Consider the following 23,191-nt stretch of genomic DNA (forward strand, 5'->3'; position numbering starts at 1 on the left):
CATGCAATGCAAAAGTGTACCTTTATCATCTGAGCATTTGATGCACGTATCTGGGATATTCTGGTTAATTTTATTTAACCTAACTGGAGTAATGTAAGTTCTCATAATCCAGTTGTACTGAATTAATTTAAGATTACTATTAACTGTTTGTACATGAGCTTTCGTACATATTCCATCCCAAACATCCGAGGGAATGTTTACATTTAAATCTTCTCTCCAGGAAGCCAATTTAGATTCTGATGATTCTTTAGAGTGTGATTCTAACATTTTATAAAACATATATTAAACCTTTAGTTTGGGCAGATTTTGATAACAGTTCTTCAAGAGGTGTCTTATTAGGTTTTGTAAGCTTTGCACCTTGATAGGAAGAAACATAGCTCCTAAATTGAAGGAATTTAAAAAAATGTTTTTTGGGAATATAAAATTGCGCTACAATTTCGGCAAAGGACATTAGATCCTTTTCCCTATAGAAATCCTCAATTTTCTGTAACCCTTTATCAAACCACATCTTAAATCCAGGGTCAGATCTAGCTGGTTTAAAACGCTTGTTTCCCCATATTGGAGTAAAACATGATAAAGTATTGCACTGCCCTAGATATTTATATACATCACACCAGACGTTAATTGTATTAATGAGGATAGGGTTAAAAGATAGAACATCTTTATCTTTTCTGAGGGATTTAATGTCTGCCGAATAGAGGTAGAGATTAAGGGGCAATTTTGACTTTATGAAGAAAGATTCAATATCCACCCAAGATGCACAATGTTCAGATGAGAAATAATATAAGGTCGATCGTAACTGTGCTGCCCAATAGTACCACTGTAGATTCGGAAACTGAAGACCACCCCTATTATAAGGCAAGTATAATAATGATAACCGAACACAAGCTCTTTTATTATTCCATATGAAGTCAGTGAATGATCTCCGAAGTATTGTAAAAAAGGAGGTTGGAGGGCAGAGAGGAATGTTTTGAAACAGATATAATATTTTAGGTAGTACGCTCATTTTTATTATATTTACACGTCCAATTAGCGATATAGGTAGATTTTTCCACCGTTCAATAAATTTAGAGACCGTGTTCAAAAGAGGTTGGTAATTAACCAAAGATATATGATCTAAATTGGCCGTTATTTTAATTCCTAAATAAATAAAGGAATCTACCACATTGAATTGTGTTACAGTTGGTATTTGACTATCACCATTATTCAGTAACAGGATACATGATTTAGATTGGTTTATTTTATAACCAGAAAAGTTACCAAAGAGCGAAAGAAGTCGTATTAGAGAAGGGATGGAGTGAGCCAGATTTGTCAAGTATAGAATTACATCATCTGCATACAACGAAATGCGCAAATCTATTGTGTCTGATCTGATACCTAGTATATTACTATGAGATCTTACCGCGATGGCAAGTGGCTCAATTGCTAAGATAAAAAGAAGGGGTGAAAGGGGGCACCCTTGACGAGTACCCCTTTGGATGTTAAAAGCCTTAGAAACTATATTGTTAGTTAGTACTTCAGCCATAGGATGCATGTAAAGTATCTTAATCCATTTACAGAAAATTTCCCCAAACCCAAATCTTTTAAGGACCTCAAATAGATACGGCCATTCCACCCTGTCGAAAGCCTTTTCGGCATCTAAGGAAAGAATGGCCGCATCACAAGCCCCTTTTTTAAGATATAAAACATTAAGCAAGGTTCTAACATTATGAAAACCCTGCCTACCCTTAATGAATCCATTTTGGTCTCTGTGTATTATCTTAGGTAGGAGTGTCTCCAACCTCCTTGCTAAAATTTTGCTTAGTACTTTAACATCTGTATTAAGTAATGAGATTGGTCGAAATGAATCACATTTTGTATTTATTTTGTTAGGCTTGGGTATGAGCGTAATGAGAGCATGTCTTAAGGATTCTGGGAGCATACCATTTGCAAAGGATTCTTTAAACATATCTAAAATAGGTCTGGCAAGTTTTCTTTTAAATTTCTTGTAAAAATCTACATTAAGGCCATCTGGTCCCGGTGTTCGACCTGCTGTTAAACTGTTGATGGCTTCTGTGATCTCTTCTTCTGTTATGTCCATATCTAGAGACAGTTTTGTCTCTTCAGAAATAATAGGTATAGACAGACTGTCAAGAAATTCTTTTTGTGTACGGTTATCTGCATATTCAGAGGAATATAAAGTCTCAAAAAAGTATTTAAAAGTGTCATTTATCTTTACTGGGTCCACTGTAATGATGCCACAATTGTCTTCAATAGAATTTATAGTTCTTTCTGATTGCTTTTGTTTAATTCTCCAAGCTAACAATTTCCCTGCCTTTTCACCTTGATCATAATAATTTTGTCTTAACATCATTAGACTAGCTGCTGCTTTTTTGGCAGATAGTTCATTATATTTAGTTCTAAGATTCAGCAGTTCCTGATGAATATTTGAGTCATTTTTATTTGATAAGGTCTTTTCTAAAAGTTTTATTTTAGTATCCAGTTCAGTCAATTCTTTCTTAAAGCTTTTTGATTTACTACTTGTGACACTTAGAATAACACCTCTAATGAAGACTTTAAAAGCCTCCCATCTTATACTAGCTGATGTTTGTGTTGTATTAATGTCAAAATACATATCTATATGCTGTAGAATATGTTTATTGAATTGATCATCTAGGAGCCATTTGGGATTAAATCTCCATTTTGGAGGGTTTCCTAGTAATTTAGGGTCAATGTAGGTGAGTGAAATAGGGGCATGGTCTGAAATTACAATAGAATCATAAGAACAATCAGTAATGTATGACATGAGTGTTACAGAAATAAGAAAATAATCAATTCTAGAATAGGACTGGTGTGTTTTGGAAAAGCAAGAATATTGAATATCTTTAGGGTGCAAATGTCTCCATATTTCAACAAGGTTTAAATCCTTTATAAAATAATTTAGGGTCTTTCTAGTCTGTTTATGGGATTGATCAAGGCCAGATGAACGATCTCTAATTGGATCCAATGTGCAGTTGAAATCTCCTCCCATCACATAAAACCCAGAAAAGGTGGATAAAGTTAAGAAGAGGTTACTATAAAATTTGGGTACGTCATCGTTAGGGCCATAAACATTAATAAGATTCAGTCGTTTAGATAATAATGTTCCTTGAACAATTAGGTATCTACCGGAAGGATCCTGTATTGTCTTATCCATCTGAAATGGAATTGATTTGTGAATCATTGTAATTACCCCTCTCGCTTGAGAACTAAATGAAGCTGCAAATACCTGACCAGGCCACCTATTACGTATTCTACATATGTCTTTGGGCATTAGATGTGTTTCTTGAAGAAAAACGATTTTAGACTGTAGTTGTCAGGGTTAGGGTAGGTGGAAGTAGCGAGGACTCACGTGCAGATCAAATGGGCTTTTATTAAGCATAAAATAAAACAAATACAAACAAAACTACCCCGAGGGGGGAAAACAAGACAGACTAGACTTGACTCAGCTTGACTAGACAGCAGGGAAACACACAGCATAGATACGACAACGAACCAGCACAGGACTAACCAGACAGACGTGTCGGGATCCAAACACCACGCCCCGCACATATAACAAGGCACGTAGACAAGTGAGTGCACGGCCCGAGCGCGCTCGGAACCGCGCACTCACACAGAGACGAGACAAAACAGGGAGTGTCAGAGCTCTGTCACAAAACCAAGAAATTAACTAGACCGAAGTGACAGAACCCTGACACTACCCCTCCTCCAAGGGACGCCACCTGGCGTCCCAAAGCGGGACATCAAAAACAAGACAGGAACATGACAAGACAACTCACCAACAGACAACACAAGACAGGAAGATCAAGACACAGAGACAAAGTGGGGAGGGAGGGGAGCCAAGTCAGAGCCAGCAGGAACATCCACAAAGTCAAAAAGAGGGACCAGGGAGGGACGGGCGGGTTGAGCCAGGGAGGCTCAGACAGATCTGGGGTCATGGCAGAAGACCAGGGTGGAACCGGAGGGACAGATCAGGGAGATTCCGGCGGGTCTGGAATCCTGGCTGAGGGCCAGGGCGGTGCTGGAGGAACTGACCAGGGAGATTCCGGCGGGTCTGGAATCCTGGCTGAGGGCCAGGGCGTTGCTGGGACCTTGGGTGGCATCGACAGGACAGGTTGCAAGGGCAGAGCCATCAGGGCAGGCGGAGCAGGCTGGCCAGGCTTGGGAAAGACAGGGACTATAGTGAGGAAGGCCATATAAGGAGGAGCAGGCTGCTTGGCGACGGCTTTCGGGCTGGCAACGGGCTCTGGGACCGCTTCCGGGAGCTTGGCCGAACCCGGCATGACTGGGAGCATGGGTGGCGCCGGCAGGGCAAGGAGCTTGGGTGGCGCCGGCAGGGCCAGGAGCTTGGGTGGCGCCGGCAGGGCCAGGAGCTTGGGTGGCGCCGGCAGGGCCAGGAGCTTGGGTGGCGCCGGCAGGGCCAGGAGCTTGGGTGGCGCCGGCAGGGCCAGGAGCTTGGGTGGCGCCGGCAGGGCCAGGAGCTTGGGTGGCGCCGGCAGGGCCAGGAGCTTGGGTGGCGCCGGCAGGGCCAGGAGCTTGGGTGGCGCCGGCAGGGCCAGGAGCTTGGGTGGCGCCGGCAGGGCCAGGAGCTTGGGCGGCGCCGGCAGGGCCAGGAGCTTGGGCGGCGCCGGCAGGGCCAGGAGCTTGGGCGGCGCCGGCAGGGCCAGGAGCTTGGGCGGCGCCGGCAGGGCCAGGAGCTTGGGCGGCGCCGGCAGGGCCAGGAGCTTGAGCGGGGCCGGCAGGGCGAGCAGCTTGAGCGGGGCCGGCAGGGCGAGCAGCTTGAGCGGGGCCGGCAGGGCGAGCAGCTTGAGCGGGGCCGGCAGGGCGAGCAGCTTGAGCGGGGCCGGCAGGGCGAGCAGCTTGAGCGGGGCCGGCAGGGCGAGCAGCTTGAGCGGGGCCGGCAGGGCGAGCAGCTTGAGCGGGGCCGGCAGGGCAGGGGGCCTGGACGGCGAGTCAGGGATAGCAGTCACCTCTGGGACGGTCCCCGGGCCCGGAGCCACCGGACAAGTCGTTGAGGAGGCCTTTCTTTTCCTCTTCCGTCTCCGGACCACAGACACAGGGACCACTGGAACTGGAACCACTGGAACTGGAACCACCGGACTCGGGACCACCGACACTGGGACCACCGGAGCAGGAACTGGGACCACTGGAACTGGAACCACCGGACTCGGGACCACCGACACTGGGACCCCCGACACAGGGACCACCGGAACGGGAACTGGGACCACTGGCCTTGAGTGAGCAACAGGAGCCCTCCTTCTCTTCCTCCGTTTCCGTGAGCAAGGTGGTGCTGCTGCAGTCTCAAGAAACGCCACAGGGGGCGCTGAAGTCTCTTCAGCCGCCTGTGGGGGCGCTGCAGCCTCTTCAGCCGCCAGTGGGGGCGCTGCAGCCTCTTCAGCCGCCAGTGGGGGCGCTGCAGCCTCTTCAGCCGCCAGTGGGGGCGCTGCAGCCTCTTCAGCCGCCAGTGGGGGCGCTGCAGCCTCTTCAGCCGCCAGTGGGGGCGCTGCAGCCTCTTCAGCCGCCAGTGGGGGCGCTGCAGCCTCTTCAGCCGCCAGTGGGGGCGCTGCAGCCTCTTCAGCCGCCAGTGGATAGGAGGCAGATGAGGCGGAACTGTTCTTCCTCCTCCCTCTCCCCGAAGGGGTCATCGGAGGACTGGGGACCTGGCAGCTTGTGAGATGAATAGGAGGTGGGCCAAGAGGTGGAAGGCCTCCCTCCTCACCACGGTTGTATACGTACCCCACAAACTGCCAGAATGAAAGAATCCCCAGCATTCCCATCTCCCAGGCACGGACAGGCTCATTAAGGCCGTTGTTGAAAATGTCCTTGAGCGCAGTGTTGTTAATGTCAAGCCCCTCTGCAGTGATGACAAACTGATGGGCAAACTCTTTCACTGTAGACACCCCTTGGCGAAGAGAAAAGAGCTTGCCATAGTGCTTCATTGTCTGACAAGTGGAGGGGCAAGCACTGGGAGATGGAAACAGGAAGATGACCATCTTTCTGCTGAGTCCTCTGATGGCTGGTTCGTTCTGTCAGGGTTAGGGTAGGTGGAAGTAGCGAGGACTCACGTGCAGATCAAATGGGCTTTTATTAAGCATAAAATAAAACAAATACAAACAAAACTACCCCGAGGGGGGAAAACAAGACAGACTAGACTTGACTCAGCTTGACTAGACAGCAGGGAAACACACAGCATAGATACGACAATGAACCAGCACAGGACTGCAAACACAAAGAGAATAAATAGGGAGAGCAAACAAAGCAGGTAACGAGGGAGGACAGGTGGGGAAAATGAATCAATAATCAGGTAACAAGGTGGGCGGGGTTAGACAATCGACTAGAGAGCACATGGCACAAGGAAACACATGACAAGCCATGTGCTCACAACAAACAGGACTAGAACACAAAACGAGACATGAACACGCAGCTAGTGAAAACTCATAAGCCACGTGTTCACACAAAACATGACAACATGAAAGCACACAGCCAGTGAAAAACAAGCTGTGTGCTACACAGCACAAGACAAGAAAAAACACATGCAGACAGAAGAGCGCGCGGCTCGAGCGAACTCGAAACCGCGCGCGCTCACGTGACAAGACAGAGCGCACGAGAACAAGCGAAAGCTCATTCCGTGCGCTCACAAAAGAAAACAAACACGCGGAGCATTGATGTCCGAATCCCGACACAGAACCGAAACCTAACCAGACAGACGTGTCGGGATCCAAACACCACGCCCCGCACATATAACAAGGCACGTAGACAAGTGAGTGCACGGCCCGAGCGCGCTCGGAACCGCGCACTCACACAGAGACGAGACAAAACAGGGAGTGTCAGAGCTCTGTCACAAAACCAAGAAATTAACTAGACCGAAGTGACAGAACCCTGACAGTAGTTGCTTTAATCTGGACATCACTTGTTTGATTTTATAAAAAGTATGTAGCCCCCTACAGTTCCACGAAATAAATTTAACCCCAATGGTATCTGTCATTTCCTTTTATATTATGAAATAATCCAACACTCTTCCATATTTAAAAAAAAAAAATCACCTGTACCTTGTAAAGATAAGACTTAAAACAAACTGAAATAAACAACATGGTTATAAACATCCAATTTAAAGCAGATAAAAAAAAAAACAAAAAAAAAAAAACACTTTAACTCCACAACTGCGACCTGCCGAGAACCACCAGCAAATCCAAACGATTCTTTACTTCTAACTTAGGCAGGGTAGGTAAAACATTTATTAAAAACTTTCTTCCAAATTTGTTTAAACTTTATATATATATCAATGCATAATTAAAATGTAAGAACTCTGATAAAAAGAGTATAAAAATTGAGTGACTCTAGACCGTTTAATCTGTATTAAACACAGCTCATTATTTCCATTCGGGACGAAACATAGGATTGGCTTAGGCGGCTGTCACTCTCTCGCAACCATGGCAACCACCCATTTGCCACACAGAACCTGCCCACTTGCGCGTCCCGTTTGATTTGAGGAATTCAAGAGGCACCTAGGAATACCAAAACAATGGCAGAGAAAGAGCAAGCAAAATTCACAGTACCGGCCTATGCAGTTAGTGAAGGCAAACCAGGCAAAAAAAGGAAGACAGTAACAGTACAAGAAAAGGCATTGAACAAAAAGTCTTTGGATAAACAAAGAAATAAAACGCGAGTTAATATCGGCGTGGCTTTCCAGCGATGGCGAGAACTGAGGGACCTCAAGGGGCTGAAAAGTGACTCCTCGATGGCTTTATTTCTGCTGGACAGGTAAATCTTTCTTTTTGTATTTTGTATTTTGATCATACATATTTTTTTGTTTATTTTTTCATGAAGCATGTGTCATTAGCACACGTAGCTGCGTAATATAGGCTAGCTAACATAACATTACTTTGCGAGCTGTAGTAGAGATAATCTATAATCTATCGTAGTATAATCTATTGGTCTAGCTCAAGATGATAGCTATAGTGTTGAATTGTGCATAATTTAAACTTTACCAATATCAATATGCTAGCTTGATAGTGAGTACTAAAATACATCTTATTTGTTTATATTCATAATGATAAAGTTCAATTTTTTATTACATGTGATTCTGACATGATGTCACTGCATGCACTGCGCTCCTCTCCACTCGTCTCAGGTAAACAATGCGTCTTCAGCTCAGCTGTCGGAGTCGCGCGTTCATGTGTTTTGGGGGCGTGGCTTTGGAAGGAGCCCAGAAGGGAGGGGGTGGAGTGAATGGAAATAATGAGCTGTCTTTAAAACAGTCATGAGAGGTCTACAGACACTCGATTTTTATACTTTCTTTTTCAGAGTACTTAGATTTTAATTATGCATTGATATATATATAAAGTCTAAACAAATTTGGAAGAAAGTTTTTTTATACATTTTTTACCTACCCTGCCTTTAACTGAATCTACCCAATTTAACTTAGGGAAAAGATCCGTACGATGAATCGCATCGCATTTGAGCCCCGCTGTGCAATTTACATCGTCCCATTATAAGGAATTCAACCTATTGATTTGTCTATTGCTTATATGTTCTTGAAAGTGAGCAAAGAACAGAAAATAGCACCATCTTACATGCTCATTAGAAAATCGTTAACTTCTGACAGACTTTGAAAGACGTGAGCCTCGCCATCAACGGTCACTCGGAGGCGTGCTGGAAAGATGAATCCATACATCAGTCCCTTAGCTCGCAGCTTCTTCTTTACTTCGTCGAATTGCCTCCGTTGTTTGTTCACTTCAGCAGAAAGGTCCGGAAAGAACATGATTCGGTGATTTTTGAACAGTAGGCCTACATCTTTTTTTGCTCTGGCCGCACGCATCACGCGCTCCTTGTCTCTATAGTCCAAAAACTTCACGATCATCACTCTCGGGGTTGAATTCGCGTCCGCTGCAGTTTTTCGCAACCGAGCTTATGGAGCGGGGTAAAGTTAGTTTTAGGTTTGATATTCGCCAGACATTCGTTTTTCTATGTCACTGCTCTATAAAGTCAGCAGTCTTACAGATATTTCAAGAACAATATTACTTTTAACAGTAGTCAATCAATTTATGTTGGCATGAAATATTCGTTAAAAATGATCTTACGTGCATTATAGCTGCATATTTATACATGAGAGTGCTTCAACGCGCTGTCACGGCTCATAATGCTCGAGGGAACGTCTGCAAATTACACCAACCGCGTTAAAACGTATAATTTTTAACACTTAAAAAACAGACAAGTTCAAATTCCAAAGCTTACAGTTGGTTACTATTAACACCGATGTACCAGTGACATTTTGCCAATACCTCTCTTACTCTAGTAAGTCAGTCTGGTCACTAAGGAATCAGTACATTACAATTAGTACATTACAATTGAACAGTACACAAATATTGACAATTATTTGGTCATTCACCAAAGTGTTTTTTTTTTTTCATGTTTCAAAGGTTGTAGTAATTCCCTAGGGACCAGACTGACTTACTAGAGGTGAAATTTTGACCATACCTCCCTTAGTATGTACAGTACACATATTGACATGAAAATATTACTGTAACTCACCTATAGTGGATTTTTTTTTTAAGTTTCAAAGGCTGTAGTAATTCCATAGGGACCAGACTGACTTACTACAGGTGAAATTTTGACCATACCTCCCTTACTGTATGTACAGTACACATATTGATATGAAAATATTACTGTAACTCACCTATAGTGTTTTTTTTTCAAGTTTCAAAGGTTGTAGTAATTCCATAGGGACCAGACTGACTTACTACAGGTGGAATTTTGACCATACCTCCCTTACTGTACATACAGTACACAGATATTGACAATAAAATATTACTGTAATTCACCCTAAAGTGTTTTTTTGAGTTTCAAAGGTTGTAGTAATTCCATAGGGACCAGACTGACTTACTACAGGTGCAATTTTGACCATACCTCCCTTACTGTACGTACAGTACACATATTGATATGAAAATATTACTGTAATTCACCTATAGTGGGTTTTTTCAAGTTTCAAAAGTTGTAGTAATTCCATAGGGACCAGACTGACTTACTACAGGTGAAAGTTTGACCATACTTCCCTTACTGTATGTACAGTATACATATTGATATGAAAATATTACTGTACTTCACCTATAATGTTTTTTTTTCAAGTTTCAAAGGTTGTAGTAATTCCATAGGGACCAGACTGACTTACTACAGGTGAAATTTTGACCATACTTCCCTTACTGTACGTACAGTACACACATATTGACAATAAAATATTACTGTAATTCACCCTAAAGTGTTTTTTTGAGTTTCAAAGGTTGTAGTAATTCCATAGGGACCAGACTGACTTACTACAGGTGCAATTTTGACCATACCTCCCTTACTGTACGTACAGTACACATATTGATATGAAAATATTACTGTAATTCACCTATAGTGGGTTTTTTCAAGTTTCAAAAGTTGTAGTAATTCCATAGGGACCAGACTGACTTACTACAGGTGAAAGTTTGACCATACTTCCCTTACTGTATGTACAGTACACATATTGATATGAAAATATTACTGTAACTCACCTATAGTGTTTTTTTTCAAGTTTCAAAGGTTGTAGTAATTCCATAGGGACCAGACTGACTTACTACAGGTGGAATTTTGACCATACCTCCCTTACTGTACATACAGTACACAGATATTGACAATAAAATATTACTGTAATTCACCCTAAAGTGTTTTTTTGAGTTTCAAAGGTTGTAGTAATTCCATAGGGACCAGACTGACTTACTACAGGTGCAATTTTGACCATACCTCCCTTACTGTACGTACAGTACACATATTGATATGAAAATATTACTGTAATTCACCTATAGTGGGTTTTTTCAAGTTTCAAAAGTTGTAGTAATTCCATAGGGACCAGACTGACTTACTACAGGTGAAAGTTTGACCATACTTCCCTTACTGTATGTACAGTATACATATTGATATGAAAATATTACTGTAATTCACCTATAATGTTTTTTTTTTCATGTTTCAAATGTTGTAGTAATTCCCTAGGGACCAGACTGACTTACTACAGGTGAAATTTTGACCATACTTCCCTTACTGTACTTACAGTACACACATATTGACAATAAAATATTACTGTAATTCACCCTAAAGTGTTTTTTCAAGTTTCAAAGGTTGTAGTAATTCCCTAGGGACCAGACTGACTTACTACAGGTGAAATTTTGACCATACTTCCCTTACTGTACGTACAGTACACACATATTGACAATAAAATATTACTGTAATTCACCCTAAAGTGTTTTTTTTGAGTTTCAAAGGTTGTAGTAATTCCCTTGGGACCATACTGACTTACTACAGGTGCAATTTTGACCATACCTCCCTTACTGTACGTACAGTACACACAGATTGACAATAAAATATTACTGTAATTCACCCTAAAGTGTTTTTTTTAAGTTTCAAAGGTTGTAGTAATTCCCTAGTGACCAGACTGACTTACTACAGGTGAAATTTTGACCATACCTCCCTTACTGTATGTACAGTACACACATATTGACAATAAAATATTACTGTAATTCACCCTAAAGTGTTTTTTTTTTAGTTTCAAAGGTTGTAGTAATTCCATAGGGACCAGACTGACTTACTACAGGTGCAATTTTGACCATACCTCCCTTACTGTACGTACAGTACACATATTGATATGAAAATATTACTGTAATTCACCTATAGTGGGTTTTTTCAAGTTTCAAAAGTTGTAGTAATTCCATAGGGACCAGACTGACTTACTACAGGTGAAAGTTTGACCATACTTCCCTTACTGTATGTACAGTATACATATTGATATGAAAATATTACTGTAATTCACCTATAATGTTTTTTTTTCAAGTTTCAAAGGTTGTAGTAATTCCATAGGGACCAGACTGACTTACTACAGGTGAAATTTTGACCATACCTACCTTACTGTACGTACAGTACACATATTGATATGAAAATATTACTGTAACTCACTTATAGTGGGTTTTTTTCAAGTTTCAAAGGTTATACTAATTCCATAGTGACCAGACTGACTTACTACAGGTGAAATTTTGACCATACCTCCCTTACTGTACGTACAGTACACATATTGATATGAAAATATTACTGTAACTCACCTATAGTGGTTTTTTTTTCAAGTTTCAAATGTTGTAGTAATTCCCTAGGGACCAGACTGACTTACTACAGGTGAAATTTTGACCATACTTCCCTTACTGTACTTACAGTACACACATATTGACAATAAAATATTACTGTAATTCACCCTAAAGTGTTTTTTCAAGTTTCAAAGGTTGTAGTAATTCCCTAGGGACCAGACTGACTTACTACAGGTGAAATTTTGACCATACTTCCCTTACTGTATGTACAGTACACACATATTGACAATAAAATATTACTGTAATTCACCCTAAAATGTTTTTTTGAGTTTCAAAGGTTGTAGTAATTCCATAGGGACCAGACTGACTTACTACAGGTGCAATTTTGACCATACCTCCCTTACTGTACGTACAGTACACATATTGATATGAAAATATTACTGTAATTCACCTATAGTGGGTTTTTTCAAGTTTCAAAAGTTGTAGTAATTCCATAGGGACCAGACTGACTTACTACAGGTGAAAGTTTGACCATACTTCCCTTACTGTATGTACAGTATACATATTGATATGAAAATATTACTGTAATTCACCTATAATGTTTTTTTTTCAAGTTTCAAAGGTTGTAGTAATTCCATAGGGACCAGACTGACTTACTACAGGTGAAATTTTGACCATACCTACCTTACTGTACGTACAGTACACATATTGATATGAAAATATTACTGTAACTCACTTATAGTGGGGTTTTTTCAAGTTTCAAAGGTTATACTAATTCCATAGTGACCAGACTGACTTACTACAGGTGAAATTTTGACCATACCTCCCTTACTGTACGTACAGTACACATATTGATATGAAAATATTACTGTAACTCACCTATAGTGGTTTTTTTTCAAGTTTCAAATGTTGTAGTAATTCCCTAGGGACCAGACTGACTTACTACAGGTGAAATTTTGACCATACTTCCCTTACTGTACTTACAGTACACACATATTGACAATAAAATATTACTGTAATTCACCCTAAAGTGTTTTTTCAAGTTTCAAAGGTTGTAGTAATTCCCTAGGGACCAGACTGACTTACTACAGGTGAAATTTTGACCATACTTCCCTTACTGTATGTACAGTACACACATATTGACAATAAAATATTACTGTAATTCACCCTAAAGTGTTTTTTTGAGTTTCAAAGGTTGTAGTAATTCCATAGGGACCAGACTGACTTACTACAGGTGCAATTTTGACCATACCTCCCTTACTGTACGTACAGTACACATATTGATATGAAAATATTACTGTAATTCACCTATAGTGGGTTTTTTCAAGTTTCAAAAGTTGTAGTAATTCCATAGGGACCAGACTGACTTACTACAGGTGAAAGTTTGACCATACTTCCCTTACTGTATGTACAGTATACATATTGATATGAAAATATTACTGTAATTCACCTATAATGTTTTTTTTTTCAAGTTTCAAAGGTTGTATTAATTCCATAGGGACCAGACTGACTTACTACAGGTGAAATTTTGACCATACCTACCTTACTGTACGTACAGTACACATATTGATATGAAAATATTACTGTAACTCACCTATAGTGGGGTTTTTTCAAGTTTCAAAGGTTATACTAATTCCATAGTGACCAGACTGACTTACTACAGGTGAAATTTTGACCATACCTCCCTTACTGTACGTACAGTACACATATTGATATGAAAATATTACTGTAACTCACCTATAGTGGGGTTTTTTCAAGTTTCAAAGGTTATACTATTTCCATAGGGACCAGACTGACTTACTACAGGTGAAATTTTGACCATACCTCCCTTACTGTATGTACAGTATACATATTGATATGAAAATATTACTGTAATTCACCTATAATGGTTTTTTTTTCATGTTTCAAAGGTTGTAGTAATTCCCTAGGGACCAGACTGACTTACTACAGGTGAAATTTTGACCATACTTCCCTTACTGTACATACAGTACACACATATTGACAATAAAATATTACTATAATTCACCCTAAAGTGTTTTTTTGAGTTTCAAAGGTTGTAGTAATTCCATAGGGACCAGACTGACTAACTACAGGTGCAATTTTGACCATACCTCCCTTAATGTACGTACAGTACACATATTGATATGAAAATATTACTGTAATTCACCTATAGTGTTTTTTTTTCATGTTTCAAAGGTTGTAGTAATTCCAAAGGGACCAGACTGACTTACTACAGGTGCAATTTTGACCATACCGTCCTTCGGATGAGACGTAAAACCGAGGTCCTGACTCTCTGTGGTCATTAAAAATCCCATGGCATTTCTCGTAAAGAGTAGGGGTGTAACCCCGGTGTCCTGGCCACATTCCACTCATTGGCCCTTACCAATCATGGCCTCCTAATAATCCCCTTTCATTGAATTGGCTCTATCACTCTCTCTCCTCTCTCCACCTATAGCTGGTGTGTGGTGAGCGCACTGGCGCCGTTGTACTGTGGCTGCCGTCGCATCATCCAAGTGGATGCTGCACACTGGTGATGGTTGAGGAGAGATCCCCTGATATGATTGTAAAGCGCTTTGGGTGTACAGTAGTACATATGAAAGCGCTATATAAATGCCTCATTCATTCATTCATTCATACCTCCCGTACTGTACGTACAGTACACATATTGATATGAAAATATTACTGTAATTCAAATATAGTGGGTTTTTTCATGTTTAACACACATAACTGTTAGTGGTTTATTACATAGTTACACATTGTCATGTTAACCTCAACTTAATTATATCTAAATCTTCTACTACATCATTTTGTGAAGAAAAGAGTAATGACATCGTCTATTACATTATTCATAATTTTTTTAAATTATTTGATGAATAGAAAGTTCAAAATAACAATTTATTTTAAATAGAATCTTTTCAAACATCATACATGACTTTACTGTCAAGTTTGATCAATTGAACTCATCCGTGATAAATAAAAGTATTGATTTATTGATTTATTTCCCCCAAAAATAAAAAATGAAATTATTACTGACCCAAAACATTTGAACGGTAGTGTTTAATGTTACAAAAGCTCTCTATTTCAGATAAATATTGTTCTTTTGAACTTTATATTCAACAAAGAATCCTGAAAAAAAATTATTGTCAACATTGATAATAATCATAAATGTTTTTCGAGCATCAAATCATCATATATAGAATTAATAAATTACACTTTACTATATATTCACATACAAAACAGCTGTTTTAAATTGTAATTATAATTTTACAAAATTACTCTTTTCTTTTTTTAAATCATAAATGCAGCATTGGTGAGCAGAAGAGACTTTTTTTTAAAAAACATTAAAAATCTTACCGATCTAGTGTATGTATATGTATTTTCATCACTTTATGCGTGATGCGTTACACACGCACACACAGATATATCTACACATGTACATGTCCACAATAAATCTGATATTATTAGAATTATCATTCATGTAAATACGTTTTTTAAATTTGTCTTTGGAAGAAAAAATATGAAGAAAAATATTATTTATTTTTATCTATTCATTAATTAAAAAATATTTTGTTCATAAAAACAATTTTTATTATTTTTAAAAGCCGTCAGACAGAAATCTTTAAAGTATTTTCGAGAAAAAAATGTATAAAATAAATTTCAGAAAAAAAATCTCTCTGACGGATTTTAACTAGAACAAAACAGTTGAGACAGTGCATCATAGTTGCCATCGCGATCGGCTCGATTTCCACGCTTATATTACTGAATCAGTGTGATATGTTTCTTTGTTCTTTTTGTTCTATTATTTTTTGGGGATTATTTTTCCTTATCTACAGCTTTCAAAACTGGTGAGTAAAAACAACATTTGATAATCCTGACTACAGTCGACTGTCAATAGCACTAATCATAAACGTGTTAGGTTAGCCTATAGCCTAGACGTTGACTGTAAAAAAACACACTATAGGTGAATTACAGTCATATTTTATTGTCAATATGTGTGTACTGTACGTACAGTAAGGGAGGTATGGTCAAAATTGCACCTGTAGTAAGTCAGTCTGGTCCCTAGGGAATTACTACAACCTTTGAAACTTGAAAAAAACCCACTATAGGTGAATTACAGTAATATTTTCATATCAATATGTGTACTGTACGTACAGTAAGGGAGGTATGGTCAAAATTGCACCTGTAGTAAGTCAGTCTGGTCCCTAGGGAATTACTACAACCTTTGAAACATGAAAAAACACTTTAGGGTGAATTACAGTAATATTTTATTGTCAATATGTGTGTACTGTAAGTACAGTAAGGGAGGTATGGTCAAAATTTCACCTGTAGTAAGTCAGTCTGGTCACTAGGGAATTACTACAACCTTTGAAACTTGAAAAAAAAACTATAGGTGAATTACAGTAATATTTTATTGTCAATATTTGTGTACTGTAAGTACAGTAAGGGAGGTATGGTCAAAATTTCACCTGTAGTAAGTCAGTCTGGTCACTAGGGAATTACTACAACCTTTGAAACATGAAAGAAACACTTTAACGTGAATTACAGTAATATTTTATTGTCAATATGTGTGTACTGTACGTACAGTAAGGGTGGTATGGTCAAAATTTCACCTGTAGTAAGTCAGTCTGGTCACTAGGGAATTACTACAACCTTTGAAACATGGAAAAACACTTTAGGGTGAATTACAGTAATATTTTATTGTCAATCTGTGTGTACTGTACATACAGTAAGGGAGGTATGGTCAAAATTTCACCTGTAGTAAGTCAGTCTGGTCACTAGGGAATTACTACAACCTTTGAAACAAGAAAAAAAACACTTTAACGTGAATTACAGTAATATTTTATTGTCAATATGTGTGTACTGTACATACAGTAAGGGAGGTATGGTCAAAATTTCACCTGTAGTAAGTCAGTCTGGTCCCTATGTAATTACTACAACCTTTGAAACATGAAAAAACACTTTAGGGTGAATTACAGTAATATTTTATTGTCAATATGTGTGTACTGTACATACAGTAAGGGAGGTATGGTCAAAATTGCACCTGTAGTAAGTCAGTCTGGTCACTATGTAATTACTACAACCTTTGAAACATGAACAAACACTTTAGGGTGAATTACAGTAATATTTTATTGTCAATATGTGTGTACTGTAAGTACAGTAAGGGAGGTATGGTCAAAATTTCACCTGTAGTAAGTCAGTCTGGTCACTAGGGAATTACTACAACCTTTGAAACTTGAAAAAAAAACTATAGGTGAATTACAGTAATATTTTATTGTCAATCTGTGTGTACTGTACATACAGTAAGGGAGGTATGGTCAAAATTTCACCTGTAGTAAGTCAGTCTGGTCACTAGGGAATTACTACAACCTTTGAAACTTGAAAAAAAAACTATAGGTGAATTACAGTAATATTTTATTGTCAATCTGTGTGTACTGTACATACAGTAAGGGAGGTATGGTCAAAATTTCACCTGTAGTAAGTCAGTCTGGTCACTAGGGAATTACTACAACCTTTGAAACATGAAAAAAACACTTTAACGTGAATTACAGTAATATTTTATTGTCAATATGTGTGTACTGTACGTACAGTAAGGGTGGTATGGTCGAAATTTCACCTGTAGTAAGTCAGTCTGGTCACTATGGAATTACTACAACCTTTGAAACATGAAAAAACACTTTAGGGTGAATTACAGTAATATTTTATTGTCAATCTGTGTGTACTGTACATACAGTAAGGGAGGTATGGTCAAAATTTCACCTGTAGTAAGTCAGTCTGGTCACTAGGGAATTACTACAACCTTTGAAACAAGAAAAAAACACTTTAACGTGAATTACAGTAATATTTTATTGTCAATATGTGTGTACTGTACGTACAGTAAGGGTGGTATGGTCAAAATTGCACCTGTAGTAAGTCAGTCTGGTCCTTATGGAATTACTACAACCTTTGAAACTTGAAAAAAACCACTATAGGTGAATTACAGTAATATTTTCATATCAATATGTGTGTACTGTACATACAGTAAGGGAGGTATGGTCAACATTTCACCTGTAGTAAGTCAGTCTGGTCACTAGGGAATTACTACAACCTTTGAAACATGAAAAAACACTTTAGGGTGAATTACAGTAATATTTTATTGTCAATATGTGTGTACTGTACATACAGTAAGGGAGGTATGGTCAATTTCACCTGTAGTAAGTCAGTATGGTCACTAGGGAATTAGTACAACCTTTGAAACATGAAAAAACAATTTAGGGTGAATTACAGTAATATTTTATTGTCAGTATGTGTGTACTGTACATACAGTAAGGGAGGTATGGTCAACATTTCACCTGTAGTAAGTCAGTCTGGTCACTAGGGAATTACTACAACCTTTGAAACATGAAAAAACACTTTAGGGTGAATTACAGTAATATTATATTGTCAATATTTGTGTACTGTACATACAGTAAGGGAGGTATGGTCAAAATTTCACCTGTAGTAAGTCAATCTGGTCACTAGGGAATTACTACAACCTTTGAAACTTAAAAAAAAAACACTTTAGGGTGAATTACAGTAATATTTTAATGTCAATCTGTGTGTACTGTACGTACAGTAAGGGAGGTATGGTCAAAATTGCACCTGTAGTAAGTCAGTCTGGTCCCTAGGGAATTACTACAACCTTTGAAACATGAAAAAAAACACTTTAGGGTGAATTACAGTAATATTTTATTGTCAATATGTGTGTACTGTAAGTACAGTAAGGGAGGTATGGTCAACATTTCACCTGTAGTAAGTCAGTCTGGTCACTAGGGAATTACTACAACCTTTGAAACATGAAAAAACACTTTAGGGTGAATTACAGTAATATTTTATTGTCAATATGTGTGTACTGTACTACATACAGTAAGGGAGGTATGGTCAAAATTTCACCTGTAGTAAGTCAGTATGGTCACTAGGGAATTAGTACAACCTTTGAAACATGAAAAAACAATTTAGGGTGAATTACAGTAATATTTTATTGTCAATCTGTGTGTACTGTACATACAGTAAGGGAGGTATGGTCAACATTTCACCTGTAGTAAGTCAGTCTGGTCACTAGGGAATTACTACAACCTTTGAAACATGAAAAAACACTTTAGGGTGAATTACAGTAATATTATATTGTCAATATTTGTGTACTGTACATACAGTAAGGGAGGTATGGTCAAAATTTCACCTGTAGTAAGTCAGTCTGGTCACTAGGGAATTACTACAACCTTTGAAACTTAAAAAAAAAACACTTTAGGGTGAATTACAGTAATATTTTAATGTCAATCTGTGTGTACTGTACGTACAGTAAGGGAGGTATGGTCAACATTTCACCTGTAGTAAGTCAGTCTGGTCCCTAGGGAATTACTACAACCTTTGAAACATGAAAAAAAACACTTTAGGGTGAATTACAGTAATATTTTATTGTCAATATGTGTGTACTGTAAGTACAGTAAGGGAGGTATGGTCAACATTTCACCTGTAGTAAGTCAGTCTGGTCACTAGGGAATTACTACAACCTTTGAAACATGAAAAAACACTTTAGGGTGAATTACAGTAATATTTTATTGTCAATATTTGTGTACAGTACATACAGTAAGGGAGGTATGGTCAAAATTTCACCTGTAGTAAGTCAGTCTGGTCACTAGGGAATTACTACAACCTTTGAAACTTAAAAAAAACACTTTAGGGTGAATTACAGTAATATTTTATTGTCAATCTGTGTGTACTGTACGTACAGTAAGGGAGGTATGGTCAAAATTGCACCTGTAGTAAGTCAGTATGGTCCCAAGGGAATTACTACAACCTTTCAAACATGAAAAAACACTTTAACGTGAATTACAGTAATATTTTATTGTCAATATGTGTTTACTGTACATACAGTAAGGGAGGTATGGTCAAAATTTCACCTGTAGTAAGTCATTCTGGTCCTTATTGAATTACTACAACCTTTGAAACTTGAAAAAAACCACTATAGGTGAATTACAGTAATATTTTCATATCAATATGTTTGTACTGTATGTACAGTAAGGGAGGTATGGTCAACATTTCACCTGTAGTAAGTCAGTCTGGTCACTAGGGAATTACTACAACCTTTGAAACATGAAAAAAAAACACTTTAGGTGAATTACAGTAATATAATCACATTCATATTTGTGTACTGTACATACAGTAAGGGAAGTATTGTTAAAATTTCACCTGTAGTAAGTCAGTCTGGTCACTAGGGAATTACTACAACCATTAAAGCAGGAAAAAACACTATATGTGAAATATTATAATATTTTATATTAATATTTGTGTACTGTACGTACATTAAGGAAGCTATTGGCAAAATATCATATGTAGTAAGCCAGAGTCGTCACTATGAACAACTACAACCTTTTGAACACACAAAACAAAACAAAAACATTAATTAGTGGACTTCGGTTTGCACTGTGGGCTGAATTTGCAGACGGTCCCTAAATCAGCCTATGTGAATGTCTGGCGAATATCGAACCTAAAACTAACTTTACCCCGCTATCCTAGCGGCCCTCTCTATGGCCAGTGGCTTTCGGAGTGGTTCCATATCCAGTGCTTCAGATAGCCAGCTTTCTAAGAACGTACATGCATCGTTGCCCTCGGATTTTTCTGGTAAACCTAGGAGCCTCAGATTGGAGCGTCGGCTACGATTTTCCAAATCATCTATTTTCCAAGTAAGCGCAGAGACTTTCTTTTCAAGAGCGCTGGTCGTTGATTGAAGTGTGGAGACCGAATCTTCCGTTTGAGAAATGCGTTCCTCTGTCTGCGTTAATCTTCCGAAACACTCTGCAACTTGGTTTTTGATTTCTTGTACAGCTGAAAGGACAGTTTCGAACTGAGAAGTCATATCCACTTTCATTGAGTTTATTGCTTGTAAGATACCACTTGTATCAGCGTGTAAGCCGCCTGCTTGATCTCCACTAACCGGCGATGAGTCTTCGTCGCCATGTGTAAGGTGCGCCCCCTCTTCCATGCTTTCGGAGTCGGAGGTATCTTCTGTATTTTCTACTTTCTTCGGCTTTTGCTTTGCTCGTTTAGGTGACATCGTGAACAGTATTCACTTATAAACAAAGTGAGCTCGAAAGTTGAACGGAACTGGAATATATTTAAGAAATCTTAAAACAGATTACAGCGGGGCTAACTCGTGCGTCTCTTCAGCAAAGCGCCATAACCGGAAGTCGTGAAATATATCGTTACCGTGAAATAAAATTAGTCATACCGTGGCGTGAAACAGAATTTTGGTCATACCGCCCACCCCTACACTAATTACATTTGTGCAATTATAAAAGTCCAGACAGGTTCATGTACAATATTGGATATATGTAAATGTTGGTTAGCAAGTTAGGATATGAAACAAAGATACTTTCTCAGAATCTAAACACAAATATGTATCGTCACATTAGGAAAGCAAAAATTGCAGGGATATTATATGAAGCACTGCCATGTATGAAAAACTTACATAAGATAATTATTAATAATATTAATAAAAGGTCAGATTGTGTGTATATAGATTGTAGCATTCAATTTCCTATTAGATTATCCTTGTTTTCTTCTCTGCATTCCAGCAATGACCTGAGAAACTAACATCATTGTAAATTTTTATTGTGGAAAGTATTGAATTCAAAATTAAACAATTTTAAAGTTGTGCTAAAGTCTTACCAAAATGTCAGGGTGCATTTCCTTTTGTCTTTTTGACATTTCTTGCTCAAATCATTGTTGTGCTCATCGGACCATTTTCACATTTCCAGGGTTCTCAGACAATGAAGTCTTCATAGTTGGTTTAACGTCTGGTGAACGGAAACTACAACAAAAATAATTAGCAAAGTAGCAAAAGAAAAATTGATTATGTCAGTCAGAAGAGAGAAAGATGTCAAATTTGCCTCAGCCGTTGTGTTAGAAACAGTCACGAAGCAGCGTTAACCAGTTTTCTCTAATTTAATGCCAAGGTAATAAAACAGTATAGTGCTGTAATGTATGCCTACATGTAGCCTACTTTAACATTTTTAAAGTCGACATGAAATGGAATTTGCGATAGTCTTTTCTTCCCTATTGTGACGTATATCCGGCTTCTCTAACAAAAACAACAACAAAAAATTATGGCGGGACTGAACTGATTGGATGGTTGGATCATTGTGGTTTGCTATTGGTGGATCTCATGTGAGTGACAGGTTGTTCCGCCCTCAAGCCAGTAAGCACATCATCACGCCAGTAAGCACATCATTGGCCCTGTCCCAAATGGAACCCTAAATAGACAGTATATAAACTGGACACAGCGACCCCATAGGTTTCAGCAGAGAAAAGTGAAGCAAATTAGAAGCTCTCACTTCCTGATGGCTGAGCGTATTGCGCAGACTCAAACTGAGCTTGACGACGTGGATGTGACGTGAGCAGCCTGTCTGACAGTTGTAAGTCTTCTAGTAGCTGTGCCAAGCGAAATCTGAATCATTCCCTTCCGAATCTTGTAGAGACGGAGAGCGTGAGTAGGAGGTGTCAATGAGCTAGGAGCAGGAGCAACTTTATGACTCTCTATGGGCTTCTCCCTTGACTTTATCAGACTTTATTCCTCCACGTCCCCCCGATTGTTTTTGCATCCCCCCTTTTATACATTGTCGTGTTTCTTTAGAAATAAACAATGGACAAATGGAGTCTTTAAACGCCTTAGATGTAAAGTTATTCGCTGTCAAAGTGACGTCAAAATGAATGGGAGTCAATGGAATGCTAACAGCAAGTGATGGCTTGTTAGCCAATGGCGGCTCCCAGGGGTGGTACGGAATTCGAGCGCTGGATTGACCCCCTGGGTCTTCCTCTGAGTTCGCACTTTCGTGACGTAATGCCGCTTTGACTGTCGGTAAGAAGTCTGCTTTGGAGCCCGCATCAGCGCGGGCTCTGCAAAAGTGCGCATCAAGGGCGCAAATCGACCACATGGGGGCGCTCGCGAGCATCCTTCTGAGATCTAAAAATGACAAATGGGACACACTGCGGGCTCATGGACTTAACGGACACACGCACGCGGCAGCCATTGTAAGTTCACAAGACCGAAAGTGCACATGAAGTGTGCCATT

General features: G+C 39.2%; 1 protein-coding gene and 1 long non-coding RNA gene across 2 annotated transcripts in view; one reads left to right on the forward strand and one right to left on the reverse strand.

Moving 5' to 3' along the window:
• Nucleotides 1–23,191, forward strand: part of cd9b (CD9 molecule b) — a 73,479-nt gene that overhangs the window by 47,314 nt on the left and 2,974 nt on the right. The gene's annotated exons all lie outside the window — the stretch shown is intronic.
• The window catches only part of LOC309497780, a 68,869-nt gene that overhangs the window by 43,421 nt on the left and 2,257 nt on the right, over nt 1–23,191 (reverse strand). The gene's annotated exons all lie outside the window — the stretch shown is intronic.

Source organism: Leuciscus leuciscus (genome assembly GCF_965113295.1).
Source record: "Leuciscus leuciscus genome assembly, chromosome: 4".
Taxonomy (NCBI): domain Eukaryota; kingdom Metazoa; phylum Chordata; class Actinopteri; order Cypriniformes; family Leuciscidae; genus Leuciscus; species Leuciscus leuciscus.